This window comes from Anomaloglossus baeobatrachus, chromosome 10 (assembly GCF_048569485.1).
Source record: "Anomaloglossus baeobatrachus isolate aAnoBae1 chromosome 10, aAnoBae1.hap1, whole genome shotgun sequence".
NCBI lineage: Eukaryota > Metazoa > Chordata > Amphibia > Anura > Aromobatidae > Anomaloglossus > Anomaloglossus baeobatrachus.
This window is the reverse complement of record NC_134362.1, coordinates 45,995,420-46,007,674: the sequence shown is the minus strand read 5'-3', so window position 1 is coordinate 46,007,674 and position 12,255 is coordinate 45,995,420.

Sequence of the window (12,255 nt, the reverse complement as noted above, 5' to 3'; positions counted from 1 at the left end):
CTTCTGTCTCATGTGCAAAAAAAAAAGAGGATCAATCCCTCTCTCTGCATATAAGAGACATTACGGTGGCTCAGTGGTTAGCTCTGCAGCCTTGCAGCGCTGGGGTCCTGGGTTCAAATCCCACCAAAGACACCATCTGCAAGGAGTTTGTATGTTCTCCCTGTGTTTGCGTGGGTTTCCTCTGGGTTCTCCGGTTTCCTACCACACTCCAAAACATACAGATAGGGACTCTAGATTGTGAGCCCCAATGGGGACAGTGTTTCCAATATATGTAAAGTGCTGTGGAATTAATAGCGCTGTATAACTGCATAAATATTATTATTATAGAGGAGATATCATCCACCCACTAGCTCAGAGACAACAAAAAATTAGAGATAGAGCTTACGAAGGGAGAAAAGTTGGGAAAAATGCAGGATAAAAATCATATATTGGCCATAAATAGTTATTTCTCATGTACACACATATAACCGCTTATTCTGAAATGACAGGTGCGCTTAGAATAGTTGTTCCCTTATATATGAACCTGCTTTGATATTTTACCACCCTAAATCGCCAACATGCTTTAGTGATCGGAAAAGCCTTCCTGTTGTGTAAAATGCGTCAAAAGTGATCAAATACATTTTTAAAATGCCCAAATCTGTATGGTAACAACCTCTATAGAGTCAGGTAGCTAACCACTGTATGGAAAAGTGATGCAGTCCAGTGTTTAACCACACTCCCTCTGTCACACAGTGACTACTAGGGTTCTGCCAGGTACACGGGAACCTACAGCAAGTGCCACAATAAACAAAGTACCATTCATAATTGTGGCCACTAGGGAAAGGGGAACAGGGGGAACCTCCTAAACTCACCTGACACTGATCTCTGCATTCCCTAACGTCTCTATCCGGGTTCTTTCTCCCCATTGCCGATCAGTCTTTCCCTGGACTCAGTTCTGTCTAGTGAGTAGGGCAGTGGAAATGCTAGTCCTGCTCTAGGTTAAAGACACAGAGAGGATTAGACAGACAAGGGTAAAAAAAACAACAATCATACAAATCACTCCAAACAACAAGAGGTAATAATCAGGAACGGGCCAGAGGGGAAAAATCAAAGAGAACTAAGGAAGAGAAAACTCCTAAAGGCCACTTTACACACTGCGATATCGGTACCGATATCGTTAGCGTGGGTACCCGCCCCCATCGGTTGTGCGACACGGGCAAATCGCTGCCCGTGGCGCACAACATCGCCCGGACCCGTCACACTACTTACCTGCTCTGCGACGTCAATGGGACCAGCGAACTGCCTCCTTTCTAAGGGGGCGGTCCGTGCAGCGTCACAGCGACGTCACTAAGCGGCCGCCCAATCCAAGCGGAGGGGCGGATATGAGCGGGACGCAACATCACGCCCACCTCCTTCCTTCTGCATTGCGGGCGGCGGCAGGTAAGGTGAGGTTCCTCGTTCCTGCAGCGTCACACGGAGCGATGTGTGCTGCCGCAGGAGCGATGAACAACATCGTACACACTGCAGCAGCGATATTTGAGAAGGGACCTCCATGTCACCGATGAGCGATTTTGAACGTTTTTGCGACGATTCAAAATCGCTCATAGGTGTCACACACAACGACATCGCTAATGCAGCCGGATGTGCGTCACAAATTCCGTGACCCCAACGACATCGCATTAGCGATGTCGTAGCGTGTAAAGCGGCCTTAAGGAAGAGAAAACTCAACACATCTTTCACACAGCAAATATTCTTTTAATATTCTTTTAATATGGCTTTCTGGTCCTCAGTTCACAGATTCCCTCTAGAGGCATGTAAAGCAGAAACTATCACCAGCAATTACCTGGACTAGGAGGGAAGTCTTTATAGCAGAGGTAATTAGCAATAGAGATCAGCTGTCTACAGCTTTCATTCAGAGTTCAGGAGACCAGAGAATCTACTTAATCTTTGCAGCGCTGGATAAAGGAGAATCTGCACAGCCAGCGGTATTAACCTATGCAAGTGTGTATGAACCCCTACACTGTGATCTCCTGATACCAGAAATCAGAGGGACCACTCTCCATCATGGTACCCCCGTGACACCATCCAATCTTCATTGTGATCATCCTAGCTACTGAAACTAAAATTAATTTAATTAATTTTTAAAACGTCCTAAATATTGTGCTAACGTCCTGTATATAGTCTATGAGCATTTACGGGAGTCAGTCAGGATGGACTCACACCAAGCTCGGCACATAAGTGCGTCTGATAAGAAGCCGTTTTCTAAAGGTTGCAGTCGCTTTCCACTTTAGAGATGAATTGCTAATATTTTGCCTATTAATGGCCTTGCGGTTTTGCAGATCGTTTGCGCCAGGCTCCATGTGTCACCCCTGCCTTATGCTTTCAGTCCTTTTAGTCTTGATTGACCTTCCCCCAACTGCTGTAGCCACCACCCGGCTTCTCTAATCTTGCACATTGGATGTCACCTTGTATTCCCCAGACCTGCACAGAGCAGAGATGTTTACAGTGAAGACGCTGAGAACATCACCAGGAGGAAAATGTTCCTATAACTGTCACAATGAGAAAACTAATTACCATAGTGTCCATACAAAACAGTAAGGGGGCTCCTACTGAAGTCCTGGAGTAAACCTGTAAAATATCGAAGGAATAAACACAGTCAAAAGGTTTACTGCTGTTTTTAAAAAGCACAACATGACCTGAAAACCCGGCAGTGCCCAGCCGCAGAGTAGAAATGGAATGTCATGAATGTTATTCAGCACAGTGTAACATTCATCTGCGGTGGGGGGAACTGTTAGGATCCAAAAGTCTTCAGTCACATAGTATGATGACTGACATATATCAGAAGATCGGACGACCCATTAAAGGGAACCTGTCATCACTTTTTTTGGCCTATAGGCTGCGGCCACCACCACCGGGCTCTTATATACAGCATTCTAACATGCTGTATATAAGAGCCCAGGCCACTGTGAGAACATAAAAAAACACTTTATAATACTTACCTAACGGTCGCGCAGTTGGCCATATGGGCATCTCCGTTGTCCGGTGCCGGCGCTACCTCTTTCAGCAATCTTCGTCTTTCTTCTTCTCTAGCCGCGGTTCATAACGCATCCAACGTCATCTACATTCGCCGGCATTCAGGTCCTGCACAGGCGCACTTTGATCTGCTCTGAGCAGGGCAAATCAAAGTATTGCAGTGCGCCTGCGCAGGACCGGCGAGTGTGTATGACGTAGATGCATCATGCATACAGGAGTCAGAAAGAGGACAAAGATGGCCGAAAGAGGAGGCGCCGACACCGGACAACGGAGACGCACATATGGCCAACAGAGCGACCGTTAGGTAAGTATTATAAAGTGTTTTTTATGTTCTGACAGCGGCATGGGCTCTTATATACAGCATATTAGAATGGTATATATAAGAGCCCGGTGGTGGTGGCCGCAGCTTATAGGCCAAAAAAGTGGTGACAGGTTCCCTTTAAGGTCATGTTCAGATCTGGAGGAGATCGGAGAAACAATAGATGTTGTTGAGTTAGCAAAGAAGAACATCAGAGATGGATTTTCAATAGCAAAGGGGTTAATTCATAAGATAAATTTATGGGAGAAAACTACAGTACAAAAGTTGCAAATTTCAAATTTTTTGCATTTTTACATATGTCGAGGTTCCTATCAGAATACAGCGGGTCACAGATCAGGAACGAGACCATACAATGTCGGGGAACTAGGTTATGATCCAATTGAATTGGAAGAAGTAACACAAAACAAATTGCAGAGATTATCACAAAGAAAATATAACATACGCCCGGCCAGGAAGAACCGAGACCAATAATAATAATAATAATAATAATAATAATCTTTATTTCTACAGCGCCAACATATTCCGCAGCGCTTTACAATTCAGGAGGCTCATATACAAATAAGTAACAGTTATAGAAAATACAATAATTAGAGGGGAAAAAAGACAACCCTGCTCTTGAGAGCTTACAATCTACAATGAGATGGGGGAGCAAGGTACAAGTGCTTATTTACAATGACAATCCAGCCATCTCAAGAAAATGAGGGATAGATAATGGTTTCCTGGACCAGTTGGCCAGAGCCTTGAGATGCATTTGGGTGCCATGTAATTTGACGTAGGGTTATGTTCTGAGAAGGCGTGGAGGGACTATGTGAATTTAGTTCGGCTAGGGAGCCCCTAAAAAGATGCGTTTTTAGGGTGCGTCTGAAGCTGAGTAAGTTGTGATTTGTCCTAACTTCTTGGGGTAGAGAATTGCAGAGGATTGGTGCAGCTCAGGAGAAGTCTTGGGCCCGGGAGTGGGAGGTTCGAATTAGTGTGGATGTTAGTCGAAAGTCATTTGCAGAGCGTGAAGAACGGGTGGGGTGATAGACAGAGAGGAGGGTGTAGATGTAGGGGGGTGCCGCACTGTGAAGAGCTTAGTGGGTGAGAACAATCAGTTTGACTTGGATCCTGTGATATATGGGCAGCCAGTGCAATGCCTGGCACAGAGCAGAGGCATCTGAGTAGCGGTTAGCCAGATAGGTGACCCTGGCTGCTGCATTAAGGATGGACTGTAGAGGGGAGAGTCTAGTTAGGTGGAGACCAATTAATAGAGAGTTACAGTAGTCCAGGCGGGAGTGGATCAGGGCCATGGTGAGGGTTTTTGTCATTTCCATTGTGAGAAAGGGGCGGATTCTAGAGATGTTCTTGAGGTGCAGGTGGCAGGAGCGGGCAAGAGATTGTATGTGGGAGGTGAAGGAGAGATCAGTGTCAAGTATAACCCCCAGACAGCGGGCCTGCGGCCTAGGACTTATCATTGTGCCACACACAGAGAGGGAGATGTTGGGGTTAGGAAGGTTGGGAGATGGAGGGAATAGAAGTAGTTAAGTTTTGGATAGGTTAAGTTTCAGATAGAGCAGACATGACATTGCAAACTACAGTCAGGCAGTCACTGGTGTTCTGTAGTACAGCGGGGGTGAGCTCAGGGGATGAGGTGTATAGCTGTGTGTCATCAGCATAAAGATGGTACTGGAAGCCAAATCTGCTGATGGTCATTCCAATTGGGGCAGTGTAGAGGGAGAAAAGAAGAGGGCCGAGGACTGAACCTTGAGACCAATGTGCTGCCCCAGCGATACTGTCACGATTCCTCTGTACGGTGCATTTTGCACACTGGTGATGCTCTGCCGCGCCTTCCTGAACTTCAGAATCGGTAGTGACATGTTTCCTTTGTGCAGAGCATTTTGCATATTAGGAGATGCTCTGCTGCGTCTTCCTGAACTTCAGAGCCGGTAGTGACATGTTTCCTTTGTGCAGAGCATTTTGCATTTGGAGATGCTCTCCTGTGTTTCTTTGAGCACTTGCTGACAGGTTGTTTGACTGGACAGAATTCCATGTTGGTGCTGATTACTCATGTGTTCCACCTTCCTAGTAATTGCTCTGTTTCTTTACTGGTCATGCTCTCCCAAAACCTCGCCTGTCGTACTCTCTGGTTTTGCAGTTGTGCTGTTGGCTTGTGTTTGTCCTTGTGTTCTGATCTAAGTTTCTTGACAATGGATCGTTCATTGACTCAACTCTGCTTGCTTCCTGTTCTTGTCGTTATCTCCTGACTTTTGACCTCGGACCGTTACCTGACCACGTCTCTGTCTGCTCCCTGATTCTAATACGTACTCTCCTGGAATTCTGACCCCCAACCTGTGACTTGACTGCATTTCTGCTTACTCCCTGTGTCCTGTCGAGCCCTCCTGTTTCCTGACCACAGATTGTATGACTACCCTTCTGTCTATACTATCCGTATGAAGTGACTAGCATCACAGATACTTTCCAGTGCATCCGGAGATATCAGGATAAATTTACCTAACAGGCACTCTGCCTGTTGCAAGTTCGAGATTTGTACTCTATGTGTGTGGTGAGGATCACTGGGTGTACAGACTGTTGATGGGTCAGCACAATGACTTACAAACTTAACTATATTGCTAACTTCACCTTTCCCTGTATCACACACACACCAACAGGCTACCTGGGGGCCGAGCTTTAACAGTAGATGCAGATTTACGTGTGTGTAAGTTCACTCTTGTCTAAATGGCTGCAGCCTATCTAAACTAGTTTGGCGCGGAATGGAACGGATGTGTGCACACTTCCCACCAGGAATGTCTGCGCGGGGCCTGAGCTCAGAACTTACGGTTCCACTCATCCGGTACAGGAATAACAGACTGGGGATTAGGGGGTATCGGTAGATTCCAACAGAATATCTGTGTCTTCGGGGGCCAACAACCATCCGGAAAGAGTCACCACAGGAACGGGTTGAGCAAAGGAGTTTTGCGCCGCAAGCACCCAAGGATGTCTTCTGGAATACACTTCTCAGTACGCCAGCAAATGCCTGTCTTTCTCGATATGGCACTAACACCTCTCACACTCAGCAGAAAGTCTATCAGATCCAGTACTCTCAACACGTCTGCATTCTGCGGGCCGGGTCCACACACTGTCGTATACCTGACCACACAGTCTTTTGTCCAGCCTTCGCAGAGACCCCCTCTGGTGGATGGGAGGAGATACTGCAGGCGTCAGCTCCACACTCTCACACACTAAACCCCAGAAGTTTTTTAAAAGGGGGTGCTACATTTTAGATGGAGCCAAAGATGCTTCCCCTATAACTTAGTAAATTAGATAAAAAAAAATACCATAGCTGGAGTAGTTTTTTTCTATTTTGGAACACGGCAACCCCAAAAGACCCTCCAAATTCGCTAAGCTACATGCTCTTGATGCATATTATACCAGTGATATAAAGTGGTTATTCCACCACCAGTAAAGTAAAAACAGGCAAAAAATAAAACATGAGGGACGGTGAAGGATATGCAGCTTTTGCGCGCAAAAAAATGGGGAAGTTGACACTTTCATTAATACTTCTCCACATTTTAGGAAGTTCTGCGGTTTGTGACTTAAAAAAAACCAAATACTGAACTGTCATTACTTGTGCTAAGTTTTCAACATATGTGATAGTCGTCATTAACGGGATTTTCTTCTACTCACAGGTAATGGACTTACACTAGTATTTGCCGCTCGCTAATCTGTAGGAATGTGGTTTTCACACCTTGTAACCTAAAGAATGCAAGTACTTCAGTCTTTCCTTGTGCGACTGTTCCTCCGATGTTCATTGATCATTATGCCTTCTATCACAGTATAATTGGGGACTGATGTAATGATAAAGGTACCAAAAATTGTCCCTATGATAGTAACTAGAGATGATGAGTAGACCCCTGGAAGTTCAGGTTCTGCTGGTCCAGCTGAACTTTTTTAAAGATCGATTTTGTACCCAGACTTGACCTGAACCCCAATGGAAGTCACTAATTGGGCGCTTTGGGTTTCCACCTACCTGCAGCCAGTCATAAAGAAATCACTACCGGGATCGGGTTGGCAAGGTTTTTCCATTTTTTTTTAGGTTGCACACTACATCCAGTCATATTGTTGTTACCTCCAGTGCGCGCCGATCAAACACTACTAGTGGCTTGCACTGAGCCAAACACCGAGTGTACCCAAGCACAGCGCTGCTTGGGCAAGTGGTTTGCCTTCGTAAAGCACACAAACTTTGTTTTCTGGGAAAAGTCTGAGTTCGTACCGAACACCGAACCCGAATTTCAGGTTCAGTCATCTCTAATAGTAACAGATCTAACACTCATACCAGCGTACCCCGCTGTCCTGCCCCCCTCTGTTAGCAGGAGACGTTGGTTCCCTCACCTGCCTGGACGTCCTGCAGTGGGTGCCCCGTCCCCGAACCATGTTGCTCACTCCCAGAGCCTGTGTGCACCTCACAGGCTTACTGGTTCTATCCAAAGGGTGCACGCGGCCATGCCCCTTTTCTTAAAGGGCCAACGCACCCTAACCTGAAAGAGCTCTCAAGTCAGCTGAGCAGTTTCAGGTACTTATCACACCTTCCCCCTAAGGGAGGTGCCTGGTCAACGAGTCAGATACACTGCTAGTTCTCAGGTCCTTACCACTGCTGCTGTCTCTGCTGCTGATGTACTGTGCTATATGCTGCTGCTGATTGATGTTTGTGTATTACTGTTCTGCTGATACACTGATGCTGTTATACCAAGCCTGCCACTCCTGCTATAAGTTGTCACGCCAGCCACCAACCACGATACCCGCTGCCTCAAAGTATCCTTACCAGCTGCTGCTGCAGCATCCATCCATCCAGGCCGAAACCTCAACACCTGCTGCCGTTGATACCTATCACCAGAGACTATTGCTCCTGTACCCCTGCGGCCAGCCATTGTAGCACCAATCTTCCCGAGTGTCACCCAGTCTCACGCCTGCAGCATATCACCCTCACCGTTGGGGTTTCAGAGTTTCAGAAATGTAATATAAACCCAACTTATGGATATATTATAGTCATGTCTGGGGTGTCTAGGATGGCAAAAGTATGCTAAAAAAATATGACAGTCATATTATTCCACTGGGATGTTCCTATGACAAAATATGACTGACATTAATTTAAATTATAGACAAAAAGACTGACGGCACTCCCGAAATGCAGTCTGAACAGGAGCAAAACTGAACATGACATATAACAAAAAAAGACAGTTGCGCTCTTAAATACTACATCATGCAAACAATTAATGCAAGAATATAGATATGCATTACTGCTTAAGGAAATCTAGGAACAATTGAGATATTTAGCATACAAATGGCCATTTCAATATCTGCCCAGTAGCCACGACAAGGCATATCTTGTTTACTGGTAACCAATACTAAACTGAAGTCTCTCACTGGGTTACAAACCTCCATGTGTATGGGCATAATAAAATCCCCTGTGGCTAATGGGGGAAGGGTGCACAGTCAGAGGGCATGACTCCACAATCTAGACAAAAAGACTAATGACACTCCCAGAATGCAGTCTGAACAGGTGCAAAATTGAACTTGACATATAATAACAAACTAAAGACATTTGCACTCTGAAATGCTAAAGCATGAAATCAATAAATGCAAGAATATAGACATGCATTACAGGTTAAGGAAATCTCGGAAAAATTGAGATATTTGGCATACAAAAATGCCCATTTCGATATCTGCCCAGTAGCCACGACAAGGCATATCTTGTTTACTGGTAACCTATACTAAACTGAAGTCTCTCATTGGGTTACAAACCTCCATGTGTATGGGCATAATAAAATCCCCTGTGGCTAATGGGGGAGGGGTGCACAGTCAGAGGGCATGACTCCACGATCTAGACAAAAAGACTAATGACACTCCCAGAATGCAGTCTGAACAGGTGCAAAATTGAACTTGATATATAATAACAAAATAAAGACATTTGCACTCTGAAATGCTAAAGCATGAAATCAATAAATGCAAGAATATAGACATGCATTACAGGTTAAGGAAATCTCGGAAAAATTGAGATATTTGGCATACAAAAATGGCTATTTCGATATCTGCCCAGTAGCCGCGTCAAGGCATACCTCGTTTACTTTTTGTTATAAATTTAAATTGTGTCGTGCAACGTTCTTTCCTTGCATATCATTAGCCATCCTCCTCTCATCTGACCAGGAGGAAGAATGAGGGGCCTGGATCAAACCCTTTATAAGATCACATCCAGTGATACTCAAAAGATGCAATCAGGATTGCATATCTGTCCAAATTTCCGGAGGATCACTCACCGATCTAATCAGCAAGAAGATTCTTTATCTCTTCGGTTTTTATGTATGTCCTTGTTATTATCTTTTTGTAATTTTTCTACATTTTGTGTATTAAGTTTGTTTCTTTTTGCCTTAAACGTACCCACAACCTCAAAGAGGGAAAGTATAGCTAAGCTATGTTAACCTGTATATGCCAGATGGCTATGAGACGGATTAGACCGGCTTGGTGCTAGAAAGGTGGGTGTGCTTATGTGGTGCCCCTGAGGCTTCAGTTGCCACAGGGTACTGCGCCTCACTTAAGGTGCAGTATTCATCCCAGATAAGGAGTGCCGGTACCACAATACACAACTCATACAGTGAGCTCCCTTCCCCCGGGACCAGGTTAGGGTAGGGTCTTTGGGTCGGTCACCAGAACATATAGGGCCTTGCACCTACTCGCCAAAGAGTTCTGGGAGGGAGGGGCAGCATCCGGTGAAAGGAAGAAGGAGCAACTTTCACACATAGTCCGCTCAGGACAGACGAGGAGTCAAGTCGGGACCTTTGTCCAGGCAACACCAAACCGCTGAGGAAGGAAGCTAACCAGGGTGCCCGCAGCTTGGAGCTGAAAGCTCAGCCCGGGCCCTCTAAACCTGGGGTGGAGGAAACTCTGGGAGAAAGGCTCATCCTTCACTACACCGGTGGTGACCTTCAAATTACCCAGGATCAACTGAGGCCCATCATAACCGGTCCTGTGACGAGTACTGAACCCAGGGACCCCGTGGGTGCGTCACTTATGTAATGGTAGTGAGTCACCTATAGCAGGAGTCTCGTTGGCTTAACAAAAAAGAAAGAAGAGTGGTGTGGATGTGTGAACTGGCTTGTTGGATCCACTTATCTCATTTGTAGCCGTTTACGATAGGTGAGAGGACGAGTGGTCGTGGGAAGCGAAGTCCCCTTTACAGTCGCATCCAAGTCACGTGTGTAGTGAGTGGGCGATTGAGTCGTGACAATGGGGAACTCTCGAAATTTCTCCGACCTGTGAATCTAGTTTCTTTCACTGCATTTGTGATAAATGTTATGTCATTGTAGTTTCTGATATATAAATTTAGGGTTTTGAAACCTGAAAAAGAGGTGAACAGATGGAGCAGGTTTATCAGAGATAAGAGGAAGAAATAACAAATTGTACACTCTGATTGAGCAGGATTTAATATGGTTAAAAAAGAATTATTAACATCAAATGACAATAGGTATTAATCATTAATAAAAATACATTTTAAATACTGGACACCAGGAACAAATATGTTAGCCAATGCTTCCTTGGTTGGCTAGAATTTAACCATTTGGTAAGACATTATTTTTGTCCGCTGATACGTTTAACCTATGATAGTTCAGTCATCATCATGATGTGATTATATAAAATAAAAACAACATTAATCAAAATATATAATACATGAACAAAACAAAAATATATCTATATACAATGAATTATTTTCCCTTTTGTAACAATGAGGCGTAAATAAAAACAGTGTAATACTGGGGCGGCAGGGGCTCACCAGTATCATTGACTCAGGGTGCCCACTGTCAAGAGGGAGCGTGAAGAATGCACAGGGAACTCAGGGTAACCTAAGCAGACCCTAATGCTGGGGTCCCTGAACTCACCCTCACACCCGAAGGTACCTTTGAAGGTAGGGAGGTCCGGGCCCCCGACCTGGCACTGACTCCTGTCCTGGCTTTGATGACAAAGTCCCCACCACCCAGGTGACTGACCGGGATAGAGATTCCAAAATTCCCACCACCAATGAACAACAGACAGGGTTAAACAAAAACTCATGCACACCTATAACTACACAAGGGAAACCCAAAGTGTCTAGGTAGGGGTATCAAGGGAAAGGAGGTAGAACCAAAAACAGACCACAATCAAAAAAAACACAGCAGACAGCAACAGCACATCCTCTTTGCTCCAGGATAGCTCCAAAATGAATTGAATAGCCAGCAAAATCTCCAGGAAGCAGAGGGCTTAAATCCAGGCCAGAAGTGATTAACCGCAGACAGCTGAGCAAGACTGCAGCAAAACCATCTCGGAATGCAGACCCCTCAACTCGTCCGCAGCTAAGTGACAATCGTGACAGTAAGACTCCTTTAATGAGAGGCCACAAGACTCTTAAGACTTGTGTGAACTACTGATATTTAGTGAGTAATTTACATACTACTGCAAAAAGGCCCACCAGGGGATTCTCCTGCTCTCCAGTGGGCCAGTCCGAGCCTGAATACAAATTAGGTTTTGTAAATTTTTCAGAGTCTGTACTATATTGAATTCAGGAGAGTACGTGTCTAGTTGTTTGGATACATGTATTCATTTCATATATAGGACATTGCCAATCTTCATTTTTGTGGTTTCTTCTTTTCCTTATCTTCTTCCAACAGCAATGGCTTTATTTTTGACATGACAGTCATAAGTATGGCTTTAATGACACCATTCTCCTTTACCATATTATGTCCTCAATAACAGAAACAAAAATTATTAATCGGGGTTGAAATGAGAAAAAAAATCCAATTCTGATATTGTTTTTAGGTTTCATTTTTACAGCTGATCCAGTGTCACGCTGGAGAGTATGGATGCTTAGCGTGTGGCACAATACAGGAATAACAACAGGAGTGATATAGAATGAAGCCCCT